At 56.1% G+C, this 25,835-nt stretch overlaps 1 protein-coding gene across 1 annotated transcript in view; it reads left to right on the forward strand.

The window, feature by feature from the left end:
• The window catches only part of TNS2 (tensin 2), a 280,320-nt gene that overhangs the window by 57,043 nt on the left and 197,442 nt on the right, over nt 1–25,835 (forward strand). The window lies entirely within an intron of this gene.

Genomic DNA, 25,835 nt, shown 5'->3' on the forward strand with positions numbered 1-25,835 from the left:
ACACTAATTCTCCCTCACACACATGCAAATTCTCACATACACTAACTCTCCTTCACATACAAACTTGCACACAAAGTCTTCCTCACACAAATAAATTCTCCCTCACACACACACACAAACTCACACACAGTTTCTCTCTCTCTCTCACACACACACACACACACACACTCCCTCGCGCACACACACACACACAAACTCACACACAGTTTCTCTCTCTCTCTCTCTCACACACACACACACACTCTCTCCCTCGCGCACACACACACACACAAACTCACATACAGTTTCTCTCTCTCTCTCTCTCTCTCTCTCTCTCTCTCTCTCTCTCTCTCTCTCTCTCTCTCTCTCTCTCTCTCTCTCTCTCCCTCCCTCGCACACACTCACACACAGTCCTTCAGTCCTTCAGTCCCCCGGAGACCCAGAGCCCCTCTTTCAAACCCCTCTGACCCTGTGTCATGAGGGGCCCAAAAGTCAGAGGCAGGAAAGAGATGCCATAGCCACCAGGTGGTGGCCGTGACGGTGCCTCCTCAAACTGCACCCCTGCTACTTCCTTCAAGCTCACGCGATGCTGCTGTGTGGTGTGTGACTGAGGACTGGGTCAACCAAGAGCCAGGCACAGCTGGAGACGCGGCCGGCCGGAGCAGGACAGACAGAGCCTGAGACCACAGTGAGGCCAAGAGTGGCCACCCAGGTCCAAAGGGGCACCTGGGTTCAGCCAGGCTTGCTTCCAAGTCACTGGCACCAACACTTGTCACTGTGTCTCCTCAGAGCCATGGCCCGCGTCCTCTCCCGCCCTTCCTGGTGGTCCCTCCTCCACTCCCCAGCATCCTGGAGGGACTAGAGTCTCCCGCCCAGGATCTGAGCTGGGCCCTGGGCCTGCTGCGGCCGCGGGAAACCGGGCTTAGGGCGCCCCCTGCGGGGCGTTCCCAGCACGGACGGGACAGAAGCCAAGGCGGACTCCTCCTGGCTCCCTCCAGGGCCTCTGCCTCCACCTGGTGCTCGCCTGCTGCTGCTCTGGGCCCAGAGTCTGAGGCAAGTTCCCGCCAGCGCTGACACAATCCAGAAACTCACGTCCCGTCCCCCCAAAAACCCGCTGTCAGCCAATCCCGAGAGGGTCGGCGTGCACGCAGCAAGCACGGAAGCAGGAATATTTGGGAGCTGGGGCAAACCACAGACCCCTCCAGCGACCACTGGCCACTGGCCCAGGAGCTAAACACACACACACACACACACACACACACACACACACACACACACACACGCACGCACGCGCACGCACACACACACATGCGTGTGCGCCCAGCTCAGTCCCAGAAGGAAGAGGTGGGTGGTCGTTTCGCTTTGGGAAGCATCTACAGAAGGGAATGGGGGGCATTGAAGAAGTGGGGAGCCCCTCAGACAGTCTGCGCCGAGGGGGGCCCAAGGAGCACTTCTGCCTGCTGGGTCTCCACGCCCGGCTGGCTGGATTGAGGTCAGGCCAGGGGAGGATTCCCCACAGGAGTGGGGCTCTTGGGGGTGGGGTGGGGGGCGGCGTGGGAACCCCGGGCTCCTGGCCCATCCAGATCCTCCTCCCCATCCTGTCTGGCTGGGAGGAACGAGACCAGGAAAGTGCAGCGCCGGCAACATTGAGGACAAACATGCCACCGCTCTGAGCCTGCACTTTGCTTGTTGACATCTCCCTCTGCTCCCAGGCCAGGATCTCCCTGGGGCGCCCTCCACCCGCGCCCCTGCCTTGGCTGGCGTGTGAATGGGGGCAGTGGAGAGGGCAGGGCCGAGGGTGTGTGTGTGAACAAGTGAAGTCATTCTCTCTGGGTGGCTCCTTTTAATTAGCACCCTGAAAAACTCCCAGCCAGCAAAATTGGGTCTTGCCAACCGGGAGCCCCACCCTTCTGGCTCCTGCAGGGCCCCAGGCAGAAGGGGGCTGGGGGGCAGGAAGGTTGAAGGCAGGCGAGGAAGGGTCTGTGTGCGAAGCCTCCGTGGGCGGGGGTCCCTGGCCGGACGAGCACACGCAAGGCCTGCAGGCCTCTGGGGACTGGGGTGACCTGCACTAGGCCCTGGTAGGATCGGCCCCTTGTCCCCAGTCTCCGTCCCCCCCCCAAAGGCCCACGCTCCAAAAGTGAGGGTGCACTAGCTGTGGGGGATACACAGTCCCACTTAAGCAGTCACCCGGACCCTCCTGGCCAAGCCTGGAAGCTGGTTCTCCAGGGTGGGAGGCAGCAAGTTCGCCCCACGGAAGGTTGGAACAAAGCCCCCCGCCTCCTTAGAGACCCCTCTGCCTCCTCTGGGCTTGCCTCTGTCCTCTTATCCCTCCAAATCTGCCTCCGGGATACTGCCCAACACACTCCAAACCCCGTGAGCCCCACTCAGTCAGCACTTCCGGTGACGCCTCCTCCCCGGCAGGCTGGAGTTCGGAGACTGGGCCTGAGGAGATGGGACAGGGGGTCAGGTGCCCACCTTGTACACCCAGCCACTCCAGGTTCGACCCCTGTCATCCCCGAGAGTCCCCCCACCCCAGACCCCACCAGGAGTGAACCCTGAGCAACGCTGGATGTGGCCCCAAAATCAAATCCCAAGAAACAAAAACAAGATGGAATCTGGGCATGGGAGTCCCCCAGGCTCCAGCCCCAGCTGTTAGGGCCACGTGGAGTTATTGAGGGTGTAGACGTGCCTGCGTGGACAGAGGGAGGGAGCAGGTGGGGGAGCACTGGGCCTCTCTGGGTGAGGAGGCAGGGAGGGAGGGCTGGGCCCACAGGCATCCCTGTGATGTCACTCTTCCTGCTCCCACAATTCGGGGCCCCAGTATCCTCCATGGTGCCTCCAAGGCCAGGCTGGGGTGGTGACGGCCTTCCAGGAAAGAGCTGGGCCCTCAGAGAGGGGCGCGGGTTCTCCCCAGCTTGCCCTGTGTCTGGGCACCATTGCTATACCCCCAGCTCTAGGGGGTCAAACGGCTCTGACAAGGGCTAGGGTGGGTGCACCAGGCCCAGCCAAGGTTGCTGGCTCAAGAGTTCTGGGTTGTAGGTCTCTACGCAACACTGGTTTGTGCAGGCCCTGTGGCAGCCTGTGTTCTTAATTCCCTAAAATTAAGCACGACAGTTAGGATAGGGGCTGAGCGATAGGTACACATACATCACCCCCTCACACATACATACACTCACATACACACAGGTACACACACATGCCCGCTCCTCCATATATCCACACACACATACAGTCACATATATACTCAGGTACACTAACATACCCCCTCACATACTCACATATACATACACTTACATACACACAGGTACACACACATACCTTCACACGTACGCACACACACACACACACACACACATTCACACACACACACACCCCAGACCACAGGCTGTGCACACAGCTGACCCCTGTTTGTCCCCCCCCCCCAACCACCTCCCACCCTAGCCCCACTAGGATTGATCCCTGGTCAGGAATAAGCACTGATTACCACTCAGTGTGACCCAAAAACTAAATGGAAAGTTAATTCAAAATAAAATTCAAAAAGCAACTTCATAAGCTAACAGTGAAAATAAAGACACTTGCTAAAAGCTGTGCAGTGCCCTGGGGGACCCAAGGTCCCATGGTTCCCCCCCCTTCAGCCCCCATCAATCTCCTCTGGGGGCTCCAGAGTTTGGCAACCAGGTCCCCAACACCTCCAGAACCCATCAGTCCTTAACCATGACGGGGCCTCCCCCGCGTTCCCGAGTGCTCCCCAGGACCCCCTGCCCACCACGTGGGACACAGTTCCTGGGGTTCCCAGCCTGGGGCTCAGTCTGTGGGGTGAGGGTGGGGCTGATTGCAGGTGACAGTGGAGAAAGGCTGGGGTGACTGCTCTCGGGGGCCAGGGGAGTGTCGGGAGGGCGGACGCGTCCTCTCCCTGGGGCTGAGTGGGAGCCGAGCGGGCACCGCCCGACGCCGAGGCCTCCGCCCCCCCACCCAGCTGGGCCGCGGTTCCCATCACACCCTGGGCAGTAAAACTTGCTTTTATGGTCTTTGCGGGGGTTGCTGTTTTCCTTGGGGGGTGCTGTTTGTGTCTGTGCAAACACCTGGTCCTCACCTGTGGTCTGGTGTGTGTCTGTGTGTGTGTGCGTACTTGTGTGAAGGCATGTGTGTGTACCTGTGTGTATGTAAGTGTATGTATGTGTGAATGTGTGAGGGGGTATGTTAGTGTACCTGAGTATATGTGAGTGTCTATGTGTGTGGATACATGGCGGAGTGAGTACATGTGTGTACCTGTGTGTATGTGAGTGTATGTATGCGTGTGGATATGTGTGTGGGGGGGTGATGTATGTGTACCTGTGTGTAACTGTATGTGGATGGATATGTGTGTGAATATGGTGTGACTATGTGACTGTGTACATGTGTGTATGTGTGCATGTGTGTGTGAATGTGTGTGTGAGTGTGTATGGGTGTGTGTGCAGGCATGTGTGTGTGTTGTGTGTGTGAATGGGTCTGTGAGTGTGTGAGAGAGAGTGAGTGTGTAGGAGTGTGCGTGTGTGTACACGCGTGTCCTGAGTGTGTCTGAGGCTCCACCCATGGGACTCTGGGCGCTCAGCAGGGAGTCCGGTGTCCTTTCTTCACAACAAGGGTCCCTGTTAGCCAGACGGCGCGGGGGAGACTGGGATGGTCTGGGGCCAGGAGGGTGCAGGCCCTGGCGCTGAGCGTGGCCAGCTGCTTCTGTGTGCTCCTGTCCGGGCCTGTGCGCTGCCCACTCTGGGTCAAGACCCAGGCCTGGCCAGGCCGGGCGCAGTGACGGGGGTCCCCCGGGCGCCTCTCCAAAGAGGGGACTGTATTTTTGGCAGCAGAAAACAGCCTGTTCTGGGGCTGACCCTGGACAGAGAACCTCTGTCCCCGTGACCGCGACGGGAAGTGTGGGTGAGAGGCCAGGACCCCTCGGCTTGAGGACACGCTGGCCTGTCCCTCCGCGCAGCTGCGCGTCCAGCGCTGGGGCGACTCACCCTGCCCCGGCCCCGGCCCCAACCCCTCCCGGGGCCGAGGGGACCCCCCAGCGCTGGGCGCCCAGGGCCCGGGGCGCTCTCCCCCGCAGCCCCCCTCTGGGGCGCAGTGACCACGGGCGCCAGGTCAGGGGGTCGCAGCGGGCGCCCGACCCTGGGAACCAGGAAGCCGGCGGTCCTTGCCGGGTGGCGGCCGCCGATTGGCTGTGCCCTTGCTCCCACGGCCGCGGGGGGCCCGGGCAGGGCGGCTCCCCAGTCCGGCTGAGTCAGCCGCCGCCGCACCCTGGGCGCTGGACCCGGCCCAGGCGCTCCCCACCCCGGACCCGCCCGCTAAGCCGGGACAGCCTGACTCAGCTGGCGGCCCGCCCCACCCGCCCTCTCCTGGGACCTGGGCCCCTGCAGGGGAGGGCGAGCTGGGGTCTGGACTCTGGAGGGGCCTGCCTTGCAGTGGGGCGTGGGAACGGGGGCCAGGCGCATGCAAGGGGGGGGGGGGGTCTTTGTGGATCCCGGGATGGACTGCGGTCCCTTGCAGATGGCATATTGGTCCCTCCGGCCTGGCCCTCTGGACCCCGTCATCTCCATCCTCTCCACGGGCACCCAAGAAGCCCCTCTGAGGCAGAGGCGGGGCTGCCTGGGGGAGCTCCCTGCAGGACCCCTGGAGGCTGGCCTTCCCACTCCCCCACCCCCATGCCGTGGCCAAGGGGTGCTGCCCCGTCCAGTGGGACTAGACAACGTGAACAACCAAGAAAGGGTGCGTGAGTGGGGAAAAAAAGAGAGTCAGAAGAATGCGAGCAAGACAAGACTCTGATCAAGCTCCAGATTTATTTCTCCCAAGCTGGACTTTTATAATTGATTACATGAGGAAGTGGGCAAAATGGGGAATTAACAAAGCTTGCTCGAAAATCATGGTGTGAGCCCTAACATCGGGCTCACGGCAGTAGCTCAGAAACTTACACAACAACGTATTTTAACATTTTTCCGAGAAGAGATTGTTCCTAAATTGCAGGTCAGGCTGTGCTGAGGTTTTGGCTCTGGCAGGGTGCAAGTTTTCAAGGGCCCCTTCAGAAGGACAGAACCGCGTTCTTCCGGTGCCCACTGCGTGCTACCAGTTCACAAAACAGGAGGAGAAACCAGGTCACCTGGCAGTGCCAGCATATTGGTCCCATATTGCCAGCATATTGGGGACCGGGCTCCAGCATAGGCTCTTTCCTGCGCCAGAGCAATAGGGCAACCTATAAGCCCTTGCCTTGCCCAAGGTCAGCCCCGGTTGGATCCCTGGCACCATAGATGGTCCCCCCAGCCCTGCCCAGGTGTGATCCCTGAGCACCGAGCTAGGAGTAAACCCCGAGCATCGCCAGCTAAGGCCCCCAAAGACAAAAACTAAAACTAAATAAATAAAAGAAGACAGACCCTCCCCACTGGCCATGCTGTCCACAGACCTCCGAGCCGGGGTGATCTCTGCCTGGCTCCTTATACTAAAGCAAACTTGAGGCAACTGCCCACTCCACAGGGAAACCCCCACCCCACACATCTCCACTCCCCCAGAGTTGCTCATCCCAAGGGAAACATCTTTGCGGTGTGATGGGGCGGGGTGGGGTGAGGGCAGCAGGGAGCAGCGGAGCTCAGCGTGGGTGGGCTTGGAGGACCCGGGATGTACGTGCCAGGTTCCCCCCACCCCCGGGTAATTTCCTCGAGCCCCCGAAAAACGCACAAGCCAGAGGGTGGCAGGAGGGTTGGACACAGACACACAAAGATGTGTATGTCATGGCTGGACAGGGATGTCTCACATGTCACACACATGGTTTTTAGGATGGTTGCAGATACGGCCACTGACTGAGGCGTGAGTGAAGTTGTAACCCAGACTCACAATGGCACTTGGGTCATGACAACACTGTGAGACCACCAAAAAAGAGCAGGGGGAGTAGGCAGGCCACGCGGATTTGTTTCAGTAATAAATTGGTCCCAAGGTCTGATCAAGGTCAGAAGGTCCCTTCCCCTCACCAAACCCACCCACCCTGGAGAGGCTCTGTCAGCCATTGCTCTCTGGGCAATGGTACACAACATCCTCACACGATGAACTCACACAATGACACAAACACATATGCTCACACACACTGCCACATTCACACCAGGACACAACACACGCTCACTACCATTTCATATACACACACATGTCTATACTGACACATTCACACACAAACACACAAACACACATGTTCACACACTGACACGTTCTCACACATACATGTTCATGCACCGATACATTCACACATGCACACACTAACACGCATGTTCACACACTGACACACTCTCACACGCACTTGTCCACACACTGACACATTCACACACTAACACAAAGTCTCTCACACAACCACACACTGACACATTCACACACTAACACAAAGTCTCACACACACAACCACACACACCAAGACACAACACATGCTCACACTGATGTTTCACACATGCACACACCTACACACACTGACACACAGGGTCACAGAGTCACATTCTCACACACACCGAAGCAGCCACACAATCACACACTAACACGACACCTACTCACCCTGATGTTTCACACATACACGTACTAACACACACGTTAGTAACACACTGGTGCATCCACACATCCACACGCTAACACACACTCTCACTGGCACAGCTCCCACTCACACTCACATCCCCCCTGGAGAGGACACGGTCTGTGTGCGACACCCACAGCACCACAAGGGCCTTTGCCATTCCCACGGGCATGCTGGGTGCCCTCACTCGGGCCCACGAACTCGCGTCCCCGAGAGGAACACGGTGCCATCGGCAGATCCGCATGGAACAAGAGCGTGGCCCCCACTCCCCCCCCACTCCCCTCGCACCGGACGCCCCAGCGCGCACCCAGGCCCCTCAACCTTCCACTTGGCACACGGGGCCCAGGCTTGCCCCATCGGCTCCCTCCCCTCCCGGCCAGCCTGCCCCAGCCTGTCTGGGTGGGGCCCCGCCCGCTCCCCTCTCCAGCTGCCAGCTCAGCACTGGGCAGGGCCCTGCTCCAGCATGTCGCCAGCCACACCCCCTCCCAGGCCTGCCACCTCAGCATGTGGGCCTCCGCCTGGGCTCCACCTCACCCGTTTCTGCAGGCAGTGGGCAGGGTCCCTCCCCCAGACCTGCGGCAGGCAGGGCCCCACCAGCAGGACCCTCGAGAGAAGGAGCCGCTTCCCAAGGTCCCCAGCCCCACCCGCGTCCTTCTCCTTCTGGGGGTCACCCCCTCGCCAGTTGTGGGTCCCACAGAAAGGAACACTCGGAGCTCCACGCTGTCCCTAAAGCAGAAACCTGCCCCGCACTGCCACTCCACGCCCCCCCCAACCCCTCATCACGTAGCCCTGCACACCAACCCCAGTGTGTCTCACCCAGAGTGGCACCAATGACACAGACCCCGCCAGATGTTCAGGCGGCCGAAACCCAAGTCCCCATGGGGGAGTCCAGGCTCACGGATTTTCACAGCACACTGGGCATCAGCCAAGCATTCAGAACAGCCCCACACCATCCTGCCAGCCCTGGCTTTGAAGAGTTGGTTCGGGGGAGCAGTTCTCTGCGCGCACACACACACACACACACACACACACCGTTGTACGTGTGATTCCAGAACATTGGGGTGGGCTCCATCTGGCCCCCGTTCTGTCTCTGCTCTGGAGCAATGACTAGCAGACAGGCCTCCTCCAAGCGACACTCGCACCCGGGGAACAGGCTGGAACCGGGCAGAACAGAGCAAGGGGCCCCAGACAGCGTGGCGAGATGGGGTCTGGGCCTGCTGCCCAAGCAGGGATCCAGCAGAGGGGCCCTGGCAAGTGGTGAAGAAGGGAGGGTGTGAGTACACGTGGCAGGAAAGCTCCGGAAGCAACACTGAGGAGGCCGGGCCCCAGGGGGCTGCTGGGTAGAGAGTTGGAGGCCCCCCAAACTCTTTCCCCATCCCCTGCTGATCTTTGCCTGAGAACAAGCATTTAAAAATCCCCTACGGTGGGGTGGGGGTGGGGTGCCCAGCGAAGGGTCCTGCCGGGGGGCTGGATGTGGGTACCACTGGCAATATACGGACTGTTGTGACAAGGTGCCATGCTGGGAACGGAAAACAGTAGTTCTCTGCTGCATTTTCAGGAAATCTTTATTTTTCTTTTAAGCACAACCTCCCACATGCACGCACACACACACACACACACACACACACTCACACACACACACGCCTGTCCCAGGGGCGGCACAGCTTCCGCAAGCCTGCCCAGGCCTGCACACACACTCCTGGACACAGGACTTTGCCTTCTCCAGCGCCCTCTGCCGGGACTCAGCGCTGCGCAAGCACCCACACACCCACGCCCGTGCACGCCCGCTCCCCACGCATGCGTGCCAGACACGGGTGTCGGGTGCTTTTGGGGGCGACCTCGCCCAGCTCACGTGTTTTGGGGGAGGCGGCGGCACCTGGAGGGGGAAGAGGGAGTGTGAAGGGGCGTGGGGAGGGGCCCAGCCTCGCAGGGAGTCAGGTCTTCACACAGGAGAAATGTCCCACCCAGGTTGGGAGGATCTCGGGGGTCGTGCACTGCGGCAGTTGGGGGGCACCCACGAAACCTGCGAGGGGTGCCGATCTGAGACTCGGGGTCGCGCATGGGCTGGTGGAATCCGGCCACCGCGTGCCCAGCTCAGGCGAGCTCAGAGCCCTGCAGCGGGGACTCTGCCCACTCCCGCAGCTCAGGCTCCAGAAGGACAGGGGGGCCAGGCCTCAGTGCGGGGGCACAGGTGTCCCCTCCAGGGCCTCTCTGGGCCTGTGCTCCGGGGTCCATCGTCCTCGGCTCGCCTCAGCTTCGCCCTCCAGCGGCCCTGGCTGTCCTCACTGGTCTCTGCAAGCCAGCCTGGAGCCTGCGGCCGGCTGCTCCCCCGCAAGCTGGGACGCGTCGCCCTCTGGGGGCAGCCCGTGGCCTCGCACCCGGTCTGTCATTCCACAGGGACAGAGCACCTGCAGGAAGGAGGCCTCAGAGCCCTGCGCCCCTAGTCTCCTTGGTGTGCACATACATGCACGTGCACACACACGTGTATGTGCACAGACGCACATGCACATACAAATGCACATGCAAATGCACGTAGACACGCACACGCACACACAGACACAGATGCAGACACGGGCGTGCAGGCGCAGACACAGAGTGTCGGCCTCTGGTTTCCAAGGCTCAACGGATGGGAACTGAAGCCTCCCCCGACCCCACCCCGCCAGCGCCTCTCATCCACACAGGCCTCGGAGCAGGGCTCAGTTCCCAGGAGCTTGGGAGCTGGCCGGGATTTGCACGAAGCCACCTGTGGGCTCCTGGTGACCGGCCACCTAGGAGCCTCAGCACTGCCCCTGGGAGCAGGGAGTGCAGCCAGAGCGTGCACAAACACACACACACACACACACACACACACACACACACACACACACACACACACACACCCCGCCCCAGCCGGCCTCTTTCCTGCTCCTCTGCTGCCCCCCAGTGGATACCTAGTGAACCTCCCCTGTGCTCAAATCCGACCTTTCCTCCCACAGCGCCCACTTGGTGCCGGTTCTGCAGGTCCAGACAGGTGCAACAGCAGACCGCAGGGGACATGACAATCCAACTCTCTCTGTCACTCAGCCCCCCATCACTGCACTGCCCCCGAAATGCCAAGACTGACTCTCAGAGTATGGCAGATGGAGGAGGAGCAGTGGAACATTCTACAGGCCTTCTGGCTGTGTCCCTCCCTAACCCCTTCTCTGCTGCACCAGTGCCCAGCTGTAGACCTGGGTCCCCTGGCCCCTTCAGCCTCTACTTCAAATTAACAGACTCCACAGAGAGGTGTTCAGGCTACCCCCCCCCGAAGCCTCAGTTCTCTCTCTCTCTCTCTCTCTCTCTCTCTCTCTCTCTCTCTCTCTCTCTCTCTCTCTCTCCCTCTCTCATTTCTGTTTCTTTGAGGGCCATACCTGATGCCCGGAGGTTACTCCTCTGCACTCAGGTATTTACACCTGATGGTGTTTGGGGAACCACAGGGGATACCAGGGATCAAACCCAGGTCAGCCACACGCAAGGTCCTATCCACTGTACTATCTCTCCAGCTCATCCAGATTCTCTCCTAAACCCCCCTCTCTCTCCCTCCCATCCTTCCTCCCTCCATTCATGTCTCTCTGAATTTCTTTAAATAAAAAACTACTTTGCTTCACTTAAAAAGAAAAGAAAGAAGAACACATCTTCAATGGTATGGGACCAGGTTGGGGCCAGGAAAATGTGTTTTCTATGTATCTGGCATAACTGCCCACATTTACAAATCAAGATATTTCATGTAAAACTCCAGATATGCCAATATCTGTTGTAAATAAGAGTTTTCTGAATGCTCAAGGATCACGTCTGTGTAAGCCCACGGTATGCAAAGGCTGGACAAAGGGCTGCCCGGGTGTAACCCCAAGATCTGAAACTACAAAAAAGCCACAGGAACCCCATAGTTCCTGCTCTTCTGCTTCCCACTTTATCCCAAGTTTGCCACAAACATACTTTCAACAACTACACACACACACAAGCCCCTGGGTACCCAGATAACTTTTCCAGTGCCCCCATACGGGCCTGATGGAAATAGAACGGGAGCATAATGTAGTTTCAAATTTGATTTTTCAGTCACAAAGTAAAACAGAAGTCGGCAGAATTCTATTGTAAGGAATATGTGCTTGGGGCTGGAGCGATAGCACAGCGGGGAGGGCGTTTGCCTTGCACGCGGCCGACCCGGGTTCGATTCCCAGCATCCCATAGGGTCCCCTGAGCACCGCCAAGAGGAATTCCTGAGTGCAGAGCCAGGAGGAACCCCTGTGCATCGCTGGGTGTGACCCAAAAAGCAAAAAAAAAAATATGTGCTTAGCCCAGTACTAACTCTGGAACCCCACGGTTTTGAGAGGTGCTCACTGCAGGGTTTTCCCAATGCACAGGCTCCCCATCCACCACGCGGTCAACTGGGAGCATCTGTAGGTTGTATCTGCGGGTGTAGACGTGGTGGTTGGCAGAGTCAACTCTGGGTCACACCCAGATTTGTATGACTCTGAGGGATTGACTCTCTTCCCCTTCGCTACAGCCCCTTGTTCAAAGGCCAAATGTATTCAAAATAGAATTTCAAATGATAATAAAAATTATTAGCATCTCTTTTTTTTCTCATACTGTCCTTAAGAAACGGGGCTAGAGCAATAGCACAGCGGGGAGGGCGTTTGCCTTGCACGCAGCTGACCCAGATTCGATTCCCAGCATCCCATATGGTCCCCTGAGCACCGCCAGGAGTGACTCCTGAGTGCAGAGCCAGGAGTAGCCCCTGTGCATCGCCGGGTGTGACCCAAAAAGCAAAAAAAAAAAAAAGAGAGAGAAAGAAATAGCGTGTGGGGGGTGCCAGAGAGATGGTGCAGCGGGAAGGCATTTGCCTGGCATGTGACCCACCCAGGTTTGATCCCCAGCACTGCATATGGTCCCCCCGGGAGTGATCCCTGAACACTGCTGCGTGTGGCCCCAGAACAAACCAAAGAAGACAGAAGAGAAAAGGAAGGTGTGTGTTTCATACTTACTGCACACACTCGTTCCAGGGGTCTGCATTTTAGGCCCTCAACAGCCAGAGGCGGCTCGTGGCTGCTGGATGGGTTAATGCAGCTACAGACACTCACCCTCAGTCTTTCCCAGCACTCAGCCAGGATTAGACATGGTACAGGTCTGGGGGAGAAGGCCTGCAGCGACTGGAAGCAAGCTCAGAGCCTCCTGGACAGGGACAGGCCCGGGCTCTGCCGGTGGACATCCCCGCAGGCAGCCCCGCTGAGGGGAATAGGTGAAGGTAAAGGCCCTCCCGTTGATTGTCAATTTGCTCGAGCGGGCCCAGTAACGTCTCCATTGGAGACTTTGTTGTTACTGTGCCTGGCATATCGAATACTCTCGGTAGCTTGCCGGGCTCTCCGAGAGGGGCGGAGGAATCGAACTCGGGTCGGCCATGTTGGCTGCGTGCAAGGCAGACGCCCTACCCGCTGTGCTATCGCTCCAGCCCCTCCATGAGTGAGGGGAATAGAATGGTGACTAAAACAAAGGCCTCTCGCCAGGGGTGGGGTTGGGGGTGGGGGGGCACGTTCTGCCCCAGGGATTATAAATAATTCGCCCTAATCCTCCCCCCAACTCCACTCCCTTTTAAGCCCCAGCCATGAAGCCTCTGCCAGGTGCCAGTTCCTACTTTCGACATCCTGTGCCCATTGTTCCATCATAGTGGGGGGCCGGAGGGCCTGAGAGGTTGGCAGGTCGCAGGAAGGCAAGACCGTGGAAAAGCACAATTCTTTGTAAACGTGGGGAATATTCAAGCATCTTTCATTCATGTACGAGCAGCAAGTCTGCCCGCATGTCCTTACCCCACACCCTCGGAGTTGGAGTTTTAATTTCCAAAAGTTTTCAAGCTGCCTCCACTGCCGCTCTCCCAAAGGACCAGAGCTGGGAGGAGATCCCAGGTGTGTGGAGAAACATCCCACGGGTGCAGTTCTCACAGTGGCCTCCAGGGGGCACCTGGCACCTGTGAAAGTGACCCTGGCCCCAAGACGGGGAACTCTGGAGCCCCCTCCCTCCCGACCCACGGGCCGCCCGCTGGGGATCCTCATCGACCCTCTCCCTAATCACTCATGCTTCCTCTTCCCTCAGAGGGTGCAGACAGGTACGACGGTCTCCAGGTGCAGAGCCGTCTGTTCTGATGCCAGCAGCTCCGAGTGGGCGACTCCCCCGCTCTTGGGCTGGACCTGGTCACTCACCCACAAAACAGGACTGAGCTTCTTCTCATGGAGAGCAGGTGGGGACCACACTGGCCAAGCCTCTCAACTCTGAAAACTGCGAGGTCCGAGACAGAAATGAGGAAGGAAAAACCGGACGAGAGAGGGAGCGGGATGGTCCTCCAGTGATGTCCACTCTCCAGCCGGCACTGCCCCTGGAGGTTCCCAGAGCTGGCTGGGGACCTGGGTGGGCCAGATAGAGAGAATTCCAGAAAGATGGAGGGAATTCCAGAAAGATGGGGGGAAGTCCAGAAATATAGAGAGAATGCCAGAAAGATGGAGAAAATTCCAGAAAGATGGGGGGAATTCCAGAAAGATGAAGGGGATTCCAGAAAGATGGAGAAAGGTCCAGAAAGATGGGGAGAATTCCAGAAAGCTGAGCTGAAGAACAGGGCAAGAGTCTCCTTTGGCTCTTCACAGAACACCTTCCCTGTACTGCCTATCCGTCCATGTACCCCGGGCAGGTGTTGGTGGGCCCAAGGAGGAAGCCAGAGTCGGTGCCCTGCCCAGCAACTCTTGGACCATCACCAAACACTGTCCTCTCAGGAAACGCCAGATCCTCTTCCTAAAACACCACCTCCATCAATTAGAGAGATACAAATTATTCATAATCCCTGGGCCAGAGAGATACACCGCAGGTGGGGCACCTGATATGGTCCCCCAAGCTCTCCCAGGAGTGATCCCTGAGTGCAGAGCCAGAGTAAGCAGTGAACAACGTGGACATGGCCCACAAACAAACAAAACAAAAACACCACCGCCATCAAGTCTTTTTTTTTCTCTTTGGTCATATCTCGTGATGCTCAGGGGTTACTCCTGGCTCTGCTCTCAGGAATTACTCCTGGGGGTGCTCGGGGAACCATATGGGATGCCGGAGATTGAACCGGGGTCGGAGGCATGCAAGGCAAACACCCTATCCACTGTACTATCGCTCCAGCCCCCATCAAGTCTCCTCTTGACCAAAAGCCAAAACAATTCCAGAAACACCCACTAACAATTTCTCAGCTCGGCCTTCCAGCCTGGGAAATCTGGGTGAGACTCACCAGCATGCCCAGAGGGTAAAATAGCAGAACTCTAAGACCTTACTGAGTCATAGATCCTCTTGGTTCGAGAAGAGGGGGCTGAGGCCCGGAGGAAGGAGACAGAGGGCAGGGGTGATGGGTTGGAAGCCAGTTGGTCCCCCCTGGCTCATCCAAGCACCCTTCTGCTCATCCTCTGACTCCTCCCACCACCTTTAGAAACGATGCCAGAGCAGACTCAGCGTCAGCTGGGAGTGACAGAACAAGACCACAGTGGCTCAGTTCACAGTTCATTGATCTCTCGATTTCCAGACGTGTAGGAATAACCTGCCCGTGGTGCGTGCCAGCCACCCAGGCGCCATCTCTGCTTCGCTGGCTTGCTGATGGCTCCCATTCCTAAATCACCTCACACCCCTAAAGGGCAGCTGAGTTCCAGCCCTTGTGTGTGCATTCCTGTGGTGCTCTGCCTTTCCCCACACGTCCCAGAACTCGCCTTCCTCCCCGCCACCACAGCCAACAAACAAAGGAGCGAGGAAGATGCAGTGGAGCTCAGCGCGAGAGCTTGCGTGTGTAGGACACTAGGTTCAGTATTGCCATGGGCGGGGGGCGGGGTGTAGGGAGGAGGCGGAAAACGGTGGCTCTAAGTTTTGGAGACCAGAGAACGGAGGACCGGTGACTCCAAGCCAGCCGTACTCGCCTAGGTAACCCCTCACTCCATTGAGCCATATACCCACTCCCTTCTCCACAGGGTGCTGACTCACCCCAGATGACCAATGACTGTTTGCTGAGAGTCAGAACAAACTAAGTCGGCTTTTCTGGAATGTGGATTGATATCGCGTTTAGTGGAAGGAGGCGGAGGTCAAGGTTCCTGTTGTAACCGTCTTTGCATCCACCTCCCGCATGCATCCTGCTCCCGCCCCCAGCCACACGCAGGCCAGGTGTCCCGCCCCCTCTGCTCCCTCCCTGGCCAGCACTTACAGAGCGACTGCCCGTCGTGGCCATGGGGCCAAGGCCACGTTCCAGGGAGATGCTTGGAAAGTCAAACACAGGAGCCAAGGCGGAGCACAGTGGGCCGAGTGCTTGTCTTGCAAACAATTGACCTGGGTCAGCCCCCGGCACCCTGTATGGTCCCCCGAGTCTGCCGAGAGTGATCCCTTGAGTGCAGAGTCAGGAGTAAGTCCTGAGCACAGATGCGTCCCAAAACACAAGAACAAACTAAGGCGAAGCAAAAAACAACCCGACACGTCAGCTGAGCAGATGAATCTTTCTTTAAACCAGGGGTGGAGAACTTTTTACTGCCATGGACCAGCCTCATTCAGAGACCCAACCAGGTGGGCCGTCGATGAGAAGCTCACATGGCCGTCCTGTCCCATGCCAAAGACAACAGGAGTTGGAGTGTCTTGGACAGATTGAGGCCTGGACATTCCCCACCCCTGCCTTCAAGGAAGAGCTTTAAAGGGATTAAAGTGGCAGAAACTTAACTAAAAAGGAACAGGTGAGGACCAGAGAGATAGCACAATGAATAGGAAGTTGCTTTGCACACTGCCCACCTGGGTTCAATCCCCAGCATCTCATATGGTCCCCGGAGCACCACCAGGAGTAATTCCTGAGTGCAGGGTCAGGAGTAAGCTCTGAGAATTGCTGGGTGTGTGACCCCCCCCAAAAAAAAAAGAAAGGAAGGAAGGAAGGAAGGGAGGGAGGAAGGAAGGGAGGAAGGAAAGAAGGGAGGGAGGGAGGAAGGAAAGAAAGGAGGAAGGGAGGGAGGGAGGAAGGAGGAAGGAAGGAAGGAAGGAGGGAGGGTGGGAGGGAAGGAGGGAGGGAAGGAAGGAAGGAAGGAAGGAAGGAAGGAAGGAAGGAAAGGAGGGAGGGAGGGAGGGGAGGGAGGGAGGGAGGGAGGAAGGAAGGAAGGAAGGAAGGAAGGAAGGAAGGAAGGAAGGAAGGAAGAAGGGAAGGAAGGAAGATAAAAGGGAAGGAAGGAAGAAAGGAAGGAAGGAAGGAAGGAAGGAAGGAAGGAAGGAAGGAAGGGAGGGAGGGAGGGAAGGAGAGAGGGAGGGAGGGAGGGAAGAAGGAAGGAAGGAAGGAAGGAAGGAAGGAAGGAAGGAAGGAAGGAGGAGGGAGGGAGGGAAGGAGGGAGGGAGGAAGGAAGGAAGGAAGGAAGGAAGGGAGGGAAGGAGAGAGGGAGGGAGGGAAGAAGGAAGGAAGGAAGGAAGGAAGGAAGGAAGGAAGGAAGGAAGGAAGGGAGGGAAGGAGGGAGGGAGGGAGTGAGGAAGGGAGGGAGGGAAGGAGGAAGGAAGAGATGACCATCAACATGAAAATCATCTACTCCATCTTTTTATGAATAATTTTCCACTGACCACCAGCTGGTAGGTGCTGAGAATCAGGCGGATGAGCTGAGACAACTGCCCGCTCATCAAGGAGCTCACAGTCTACGGGTAGGGCCGACCCCCAGGAAACATCGCGGCAGGAAGGGAACGTTGCCAAAACGGAACGAAGGCACCGCATGGGCTGGGGGTCATTACAGAAGACAACGCCCTGCTCACAGCAGCGACCTTGGGCCCCGGGGTGGGGCCAGCAGAGAGCTCTCCTGCGGGCAGAGGCCGCGTGTTCGGGCCCAGAGCGACAGGTACCAGGGTCCTGAGATGATGTCAGAAGCAGCCCCCGCAGAGGGGGCCCTGGCCGGGGGTGTCTAGGAAGTAGCTAAGGCTGGACAGACTCTTGGGCCTTGTCCTGGCTGTGGGTATGAGAGGAGCTTTCAACAGAGGAGCTAGCTTGGATTTACAAGTCCACACTGGCAGGAAGCGGAGGGACTGTCCAGGAATGCAGGAAATGCCCAGTGGAAACCCCCAGAACAGCTTCTGCCTCTAGGGAGGGAAAATGAAAAATAGAAATTAGTGCCTGCCATAGAGACAGGCTCCAGGGCAAAAGGGGAACTTGGGGACACTGGTGGAGGGATTGGTGTTGGAACACTGTACGCCTGAAACTTAGTCACGAATAACTTTGTAACTCTGTCTTTCATGGGAATTCAACCACAATCACGATCATCCTGTTGTTTGTCGATTGCCTCGAGCAGGCCCCAGTAACGTCTCCTTCGTCCTACCCTGAGATTTTAAAAAGTGTCATATTCAAGGCTCTTTCAGGGTTAGGAGAATGAGACCCATCATTGTGACTGGTATTTGGCATATTGGGTATGCCACGGGGAGTTTGCCAGACTCTGCTGTGTGGGCAGGTTACATTCGGTAGCCTGCCAGGTTGTCCAAAGTAAGAATGAGATAACAAGATGTCACCCAGCCACAAATGTGGCCGCAAATTCGGCCGCGTGCTTCCAGGAGCTGGGTTTAGAGTCTCTGGGTCTTGGCCGTTGATGGGATTACACGGCACCAGGGGGCGGGTCGGTGGGTGTGACCCCTGCCTACTGGAAGGTGGAGGATCAGGGTGGAGGATGCTCAGCCCCGATCCGAGCAGGCTTGGAGATCTCAGCCCCGGGACCCACATGCCTTTGTTCCTCTGCAGATACCTTCATGCGTGTGAAGATTGGTCTCAGCATAGTTGTGACCTGTTCTGGAGGTCTTCAGCTGCCGGAGCCCTGGTCAGGGTGGGGAGGGAAACTCAACCCGCTCCCCTACAAGGGACCCCGGCAAGGACAGCCAGGCGTGGGGGCAGGAGACTCTGCGCTGTTCTCTTCGGGGAGCTGGGTTTTATAAGCAATTCAATATTTTTTTTAATTCAAAAGAAACGTCTCTCTAAAAGATAAAAGATAGTTGGACTCGACCAGCCCCTGACTCTACTACCCTCACAAGGGTCACGTGTGGCCCAGCACCTTAACAATGGCCTGTGGTCAGAGCAAAAGACAGAGCCATGGGACAGCAGGGCCTTGCCTTGCCAGCAGGAGACCGGGTTTAATCACCAGAATCCCATGTAGTTCCCCGAGCGCCTCCGGGAGTAACTCCTGAGTGCAGAACCAGGAGTGACCCCTGAGCACTGCCAGGCGAGCCCCTCTTGCCCTGCAGCAGGAACCGCTTCCGTAAACGGTGTCCTCGGAGGGCCCTCAGAAGCAGCTGTGAGCCACCGTGAGGCAATGACCTGCATCATGATCCCAAAGGAGCAGTGTTGAGTGAGTGTCAGCGCGAGACAGAGCACAGCGGAGTAAGCACAGCATCATCTCTGAGAAAAGCGAACGTGTGTGTATGAGGAAGTGTCCTTGGTCACCCATCAATCAGCAACAACAGAGACATGTCTGAGAGGGGGGGGTGGGGGGAGGGGAGCGGGGTGTTTTATCCTTGTGTAAACATCAGTGTGGCCCTGCGAGCCCAGAAGGCAGAGCATACGCCACACCGAGGCTGGATGCTAGAGCCTCGGAGATCCCCTTATATCGAGTTAGACGTTTCAATGTGTTGGGTTTTGTTTGGTTTAGTTGCGGGGAGGGGTTGGCATCAGGCCTTAAACCCGGGCCTGAATCGTGAGCATAATGGCTGAGTGCGTGCTTCACATGCAGGAGGCCTGGGTTCAAACCCGAGCACCACATGAGTCCCCAAACACTGCCAGCGGGACCCCTGAGTTCAGAGCTGGAGGAGCCTCTGAGCACTGCCAGGAGTGGAAGGAAGGGACGGGGGGAGGGAGGGAGGGAGGGAGGGAGGGAGGGAGGAGAGAAGTCAGGGCCTCATGCGTACATAGCATTTCCTATACTGCTGAACATTAAGTGAAGGATAGCTGTACATAAACTCTACTTGGAATGAATTACAAGAAATAAGCAATCGTTGGGCTGGAGAGATAGCAAGAGCGGGTAGGGCGTTTGCCTTGCACGCAGCCAACGTGGCCGACCCGAGTTCGATTCCTCCGCCCCTCTCGGAGAGCCCGGCAAGCTACCGAGAGTATCTCGCCCACACGGCAGAGCCTGGCAAGCCACCAGTGATGTATTCGATATGCCAAACACAGTAACAGTTGTCACAATGGAGACATTACTGGGCCCGCTCGAGCAAATCGATGAACAACGGGAGGACCGTGACCGCAACCGTGAAGTAATAGTTATCCTGCAGAGAGAGAACGGTGACTGGCCAGGAGGGAGGCTCTTTTGTACTTTAGAGCTGCAAACAAGGGACACTGATGGCCTATTCAATTAAAAAAAAAGTTTTAGGTGTTTGAGCCATTACCTGTGTACAAATGATAAAAATCTGGTATTTTCAGGAGCTCTAGCCCAGCCTCCGTCTATGATGGTGTCCCCAACGTGCACAGTCAAAGGTGGGAAACCTGCCTCAGGAAAATCCTTTCCTTCCTTCCCCGGCCTCAGGGGCCAAGCAAGAAGTGAGTCCTGTGTGTGTGTGTGTGTGTGTGTGTGTGTGTGTCCCTGTGTGTGTGTCCGTGTGTCTGTGTCCATGTCTGTGTCTGTGTGTCTGTATATGTTTGTATGCATCTTTGTGTGTCTGTGTGTCTGTGTGTGTCTGTGTCTGTGTCTGTGTGTCAGTGTGTCTGTGTGTGTGTCTGTGTCCATGTGTCTGTGTCCGTATTAGTGTTTGTGTGTCTGTATGTGTCTGTGCCTGTGTGTGTCTGTATGTATCTATGTGTGTCTGTGTGTCAGTGTGCCTGTGTGTGTCTGTCTGTGTGTCTGTGTGTGTCTGTGTGTCTGTGTGTGTCTGTGTGTCTGTGTGTGTCTGTGTGTCTGTGTGTTTCTGTGTGTGTCTGTGTGTCTGTGTCTGTGTGTCTGTGTGTCTGTGTGTGTCTGTGTCTGTGTCTGTGTCCATGTGTCTGTGTCCGTATCAGTGTTTGTGTGTCTGTATGTGTCTGTGTCTGTGTGTGTCTGTATGTATCTATGTGTGTCTGTGTGTCAGTGTGTCTGTGTGTGTCTGTGTGTCAGTGTGTCTGTGTGTCTGTATGTGTGTGTCTGTGTGTCTGTGTGTGTCTGTGTGTGTCTGTCTATCTGTCTGTATGTCTGTCTGCATGTCTGTGTGAGAAAGCAGGGGGCATAAAGGACTGGTGGCCCTAAAGCTGTCCCTTTCTCTGAGCGGCCGCCCACCCAGCAACCCACAAGGGGACGTGGGAGGGGCAGGGTTCTCCCCGGAACTCCCCTGCCTTTCCCTAAGCAAACACTTGGGGTGTGGAGACTGGAGACCATGGGTGGGGTCCTGGGCTGCGCCCCATCCCCACCAACACCCACAATCTGGGGCAGGGCCTGATAAGGCAGGTGCTGGCTTTGGGGAGCAGTGGGCAGGGCCCAGTGGAAATATTGGCTCAGTGAACAAGAAAGAGGCCCCTCCAGGGTCCCTGTACCTGCCCTGGCCCCAACCCTTCCCTCCCCCAGATGCAGGAAGCAGGGAGCAGGTGGTTGGAATCATTTTATGAAGTGCGTGATGACTCAGTGACAGGTGAATGTTTGCACTTTATCACAAGAAGGATTGATGATTGGGGGCTGGGAGATGGTGGGAAGCCTGGCAGAGGCAAGACCCCAAGTTCAGCCCTGCCACCTCGGGTCCCCCCAAACACTGTGAGAGTAGCCTAGACGGCCCCCAACCCCACTGGGCATGAGCATTTGTGGGTTTTATGGTGTTTGTTTTTTTTATTTAATTTTATTTCTCTACAGTTGTTCACAATGATTTGTTACATTTAATATTCCAACACTAACCCCACCACCGCCACGCCATCCCACCACCATATTTCAAATGTTTCCACCGACCCCCAAAGCTGGCCCCCAAAGCAGGACCTAAATAATTTATTTTGTATTGCTGCTTGTTATGAATAGTCCGCTAAAAATGATTATTCAAAAAATTTTCCTTGGGGCTGGAGCGATAGCAGATCGGGTAGGGCGTTTGCCTTGCACGCAGTCAACCCAGGTTCGATTCCCAGCATCCCATATGGTCCCTTGAGCACTACCAGGAGTAATTCCTGAGTGCAGAGCCAGGAGTAACCCCTGAGCATCGCCAGGTGTGACCCAAAAAACAAACAAACAAAAAAATTTCCTTAGAGGAGTTGCTCGAGCGGGCCCAGTAACGTCTCCATTGGAGACTTTGTTGTTACTGTGTCTGGCATATCGAATACTCGCGGTAGCTTGCTGGGCTCTCCGAGAGGGGCGGAGGAATCGAACTCGGGTCAGCCATGTTGGCCGCATTGTAAGGCGAACGCCCTACCACTGTGCTGGAGCGATAGCACAACGGTAGGGCGTTTGCCTTGCACGCAGCCAACATGGCCGAACCAAGTTCGATTCCTCCGCCCCTCTCGGAGAGCCTGGCAAGCTACTGAGAGGATCTCGCCCGCACGGCAGAGCCTGGCAAGCTCCCCGTGACGTACTTGATATGCCAAACACAGTAACAAGAAATCTCACAATGGAGACGTTACTGGGCCCGCTCGAGCAAATCAATGAACAACAGGAGGACAGTGACAGTAATTTATATATATATATATTATATATATATGGGCTGGAGCAATAGCACAGCAGTAGGGCGTTTGCCTTGCACATAGCCAACATGGCCGACCCGAGTTCGATTCCTCCGCCCCTCTCGGAGAGCCCGGCAAGCTACCGAGAGTATCTGGCCTGCACGGCAGAGCCTGGCAAGCTCCCTGTGATGTATTCGATATGCCAGACACAGTAACAACAAAGTCTCCAATGGAGACGTTACTGGGCCCGCTCGAGCAAATCGATGGTCAACGGGAGGGCCTTTACTTTTACTTTACTTTACTTCCTTAGAGGAAGTCCATGAAGACTGTTGTCCTTTGCCCTGGAGCCATTAAGCCCTTATCTTGGTACATCAGTGGTGTGGAGTATGAGATGTTGCTCCAGGAATTCTAAAATTTTAAACACATAATACAGCTGAGGTTAATTTAATTTTTTTTAACTGGATGGTGACTTCGAGGTCCAGAGGCATCTCGGCAGCACGTTACTCTCATGTTGCTCTCTTCCAAGAGATTTCTTTCTGAATCTGGATCATGGCCATTAATGGGCTTCTATGGAGTCAGAGGTACTTCACTGGCATGACTGCCAGGCTTCCAGAAGCACAGGGAGATGGGAGGAGACTGCTCACTCCCGACTCCGTGAGAGCCTGGAGATCTGGACCCGAGCATGTTAAAGACCAGGACAGCATAGCCCTGCCAAGCATCGCCGGGAAGGACCCCTGAGTCCCCAGAATTCTGCTGGAAGACCCACGCAAAAATATTTTTTGTATAGTGGGCAAGGTGCTTGCCTTACACAGGTCAGCCAGGAATCAACCACCAGAACCACACAGAGTCCCCCAAGCATCACCAAGAGTGAACCCTGAGCACAGAGCCAGGAGCAAGCCCTGAGCACAGCCAGGAATGACCCAAACGGTCACCCTACCCCACCCACCCCTACACACACACACACACACACACACACACACACACACTTAATCACTTAACTTCCCGTTAGTCGTCGATTTGCTCGAGCGGGTGCCAGTAATGTCTCCATTTGTCCCTGTCGCGTGCTAGTGTAGCCCAATGGCATCTGTTCGCTCCGGGAACATGAAGGGCCTCAAACCGATCGTTCATGATCTTGATGAAGAAGTCTGACCATCTGGTAGGTGGGCGGCCACGCGGTCTTTTGACATCCCGTGGAATCCAGTCGGTAACAGCTCTAGTCCAGCGGTCGTCCTTAAATCTCATTACGTGACCAGCCCATCTGATTTTCGACACCTCGGCAAATGAGACTGCGTCCCTGATTCTTGATCGTCGACGGATGTCAGAACTCCGGATTCGTTCTCTCATTTGAGTGAAACGTGATATTCCAAGCATAGCTCTTTCAATTCTTCTTTGGGAGACCTGAATAGCGTTCTCATCCTGTTTGCGTAGGGCGCAGGTCTCTGAGGCATATGTTAATGCAGGAAGAACAGTGGAATCAAAGAGATGTGCCCGGAGCCGGAGGTTCTTCGTCCTCTTAGCTATTTCTTCGACGTTCTTGAAGGCGTTCCAAGCCGCTCTCTTCCTCCTGCGCAGCTCGGGTGCCAGGTCATTTGTCATGTTGACCTCTCGACCTAGGTACACATAGCTGTTGCATTCGGATATGGTGGCTCCATTGAGAGCGAATGGGGCGTCAGGAACAAGGCTGTTTCTCATAAACATTGTCTTCGTGAGATTCAGCTGTAGTCCTACCTTTCCACACTCACGGTCAAAGTCGGCCAGCATTTGTGCCGCTTGGCTGATGTTTGGTGTTATTAAAACAATGTCATCAGCAAAGCGGAGGTGGTGTAGTTGCCGACCATCTATCTTCACTCCCATTCCTTCCCATTCCAGTCATCGCATGATGTTCTCGAGGGTGGCACTGAAGAGTTTTGGTGAAATGGTATCACCCTGCCACACCCCTCTCTTGACATCAACAATCACTTCTTTGTAGAATGGTGAGATCCTCGTAGTGAATCCGCAATACAGCTCACGGAGGATCCTGATGTATTGGGCTTGAATGCCCTGATTGGCTAGGGCTTCAATGACCGCTTCCGTCTCAACAGAATCAAAGGCCTTCTTTAAATCAATGAACGTTAAACAGAGCGGCATCTTGAACTCCCGAGAAACCTCAATGAGCTTGGTTATCGTGTGGATATGGTCGATGGTGCTGAATCCTTTGCGGAACCTGGCTTGCTCGCATGGTTGTCCTTCATCTAGTGTTCTGCCAATCCTATTTAGGATGACTCGAGTGAACAACTTGTAGACCAAACAACTTTGCCTGACCGATGTCGCTGTTGTCCCAAAATTTCGAATGGGATCGGACCACCGTCTCCTTCATGCAAAATTCTACTTCACAGAGCGGGGAGAAAGGGCTGCAAAGTTCAAAAAGAGAACTCCCAGAATGACCACCAACTGGGAACTCTTTGGTACTATTGCAGCAACATGGGAAGATGCCATTGTTGACAACATTGACGAGAAATACGATCGACTGGTTCAGCACCTCCATGAATGTGCGAGGAACGCCAAGAGAGAGATAGCCACAAAAAAATCGCCTATCTTCAAAAACTCTTGAGCTAATTCGCCAGCGTGGTTTGGCGTATGCCTCAGGCAACCGCAAGCTAACGTCCGAGCTCGCAAAACAGTGCAGAGATGCGATCAAGGAAGACCTCAAAGAGAGAAGAGCAGAAGTACTGGTAGATGCGGCAGAAGCCAGGAAAAGTATTCGTAAGGCCCGCCTGTCCTTCGCCAACTAGAAGACCAAGATGACTGCCCTCCGACGTCCTGATGGATCCATCACATCCTCCAGAACGGCAATGGAGAAGATTATCCATGACTTCTACTCAAATCTCTTCGATAGCCATGTCCACTTGCCGACATACCAAATTCCACAGGATGGATATGTCGCTCCCAACGTTCTCCCTTCCGAAATCCGACACGCCATTTCCTCAGTAAAGAAACGAACAGCACCCGGCCCAGACAAGGTCAGACCTGAACACCTGAAGAACCTGCCGTCAGTACTCATCAATACACTGGCTCGGCTCTTCACTCGCTACCTGTCTGAATGCAAGGTTCCGTCCCAGTGGAAAACCAGCAGGACCATACTACTGTTCAAGAAGGGAGACATCCATGACATTGGCAACTATCGCCCGATCTGCCTATTGTCTGTCATCTACACACACACACATGCAATTTAATTTCTTCCTGAGAGCTGTTGCCAAATAGCCCCACAGCCTAGATAACGATACTTTCACGTTTCATCAAAAAATGAAGTTTGTGGGCTGGAGCAATAGCACAGCGGGTAGGGTGTTTGCCTTGCATGCGGCCGACCTGGGTTCGATTCCCAGCGTCCTATATGGTCCCCTGAGCACCGCCAGGGGTGATCCCTGAGTGCAAAGCCAGGAGTAACCCCTGGGCATCGCCGGGTGTGTGACCCAAAAAGCAAAAAAAAAAAAAGTTTTTAATGTGTCAGAGCCCATAACACAGGGATTGGCCGGGAGGTGGGGGGTGGGGGGGCAGTGGGAGGGAGCACTGGTGGACAGGAAGCAGCCCTTTGTGGGGGTTCCTAGGGAGCAGGGGACAGCGCTCCTGGGAGCTCAGGGGCTGGGAGCTCCTCCCACAGTGCCCACATCTGATGCTCTGGCATCCTGACTGCTGAAGGTT

The sequence above is a fragment of the Sorex fumeus genome, unplaced genomic scaffold (assembly GCF_029834395.1).
Source record: "Sorex fumeus unplaced genomic scaffold, SorFum_2.1 ptg000042l, whole genome shotgun sequence".
Lineage (NCBI taxonomy): Eukaryota > Metazoa > Chordata > Mammalia > Eulipotyphla > Soricidae > Sorex > Sorex fumeus.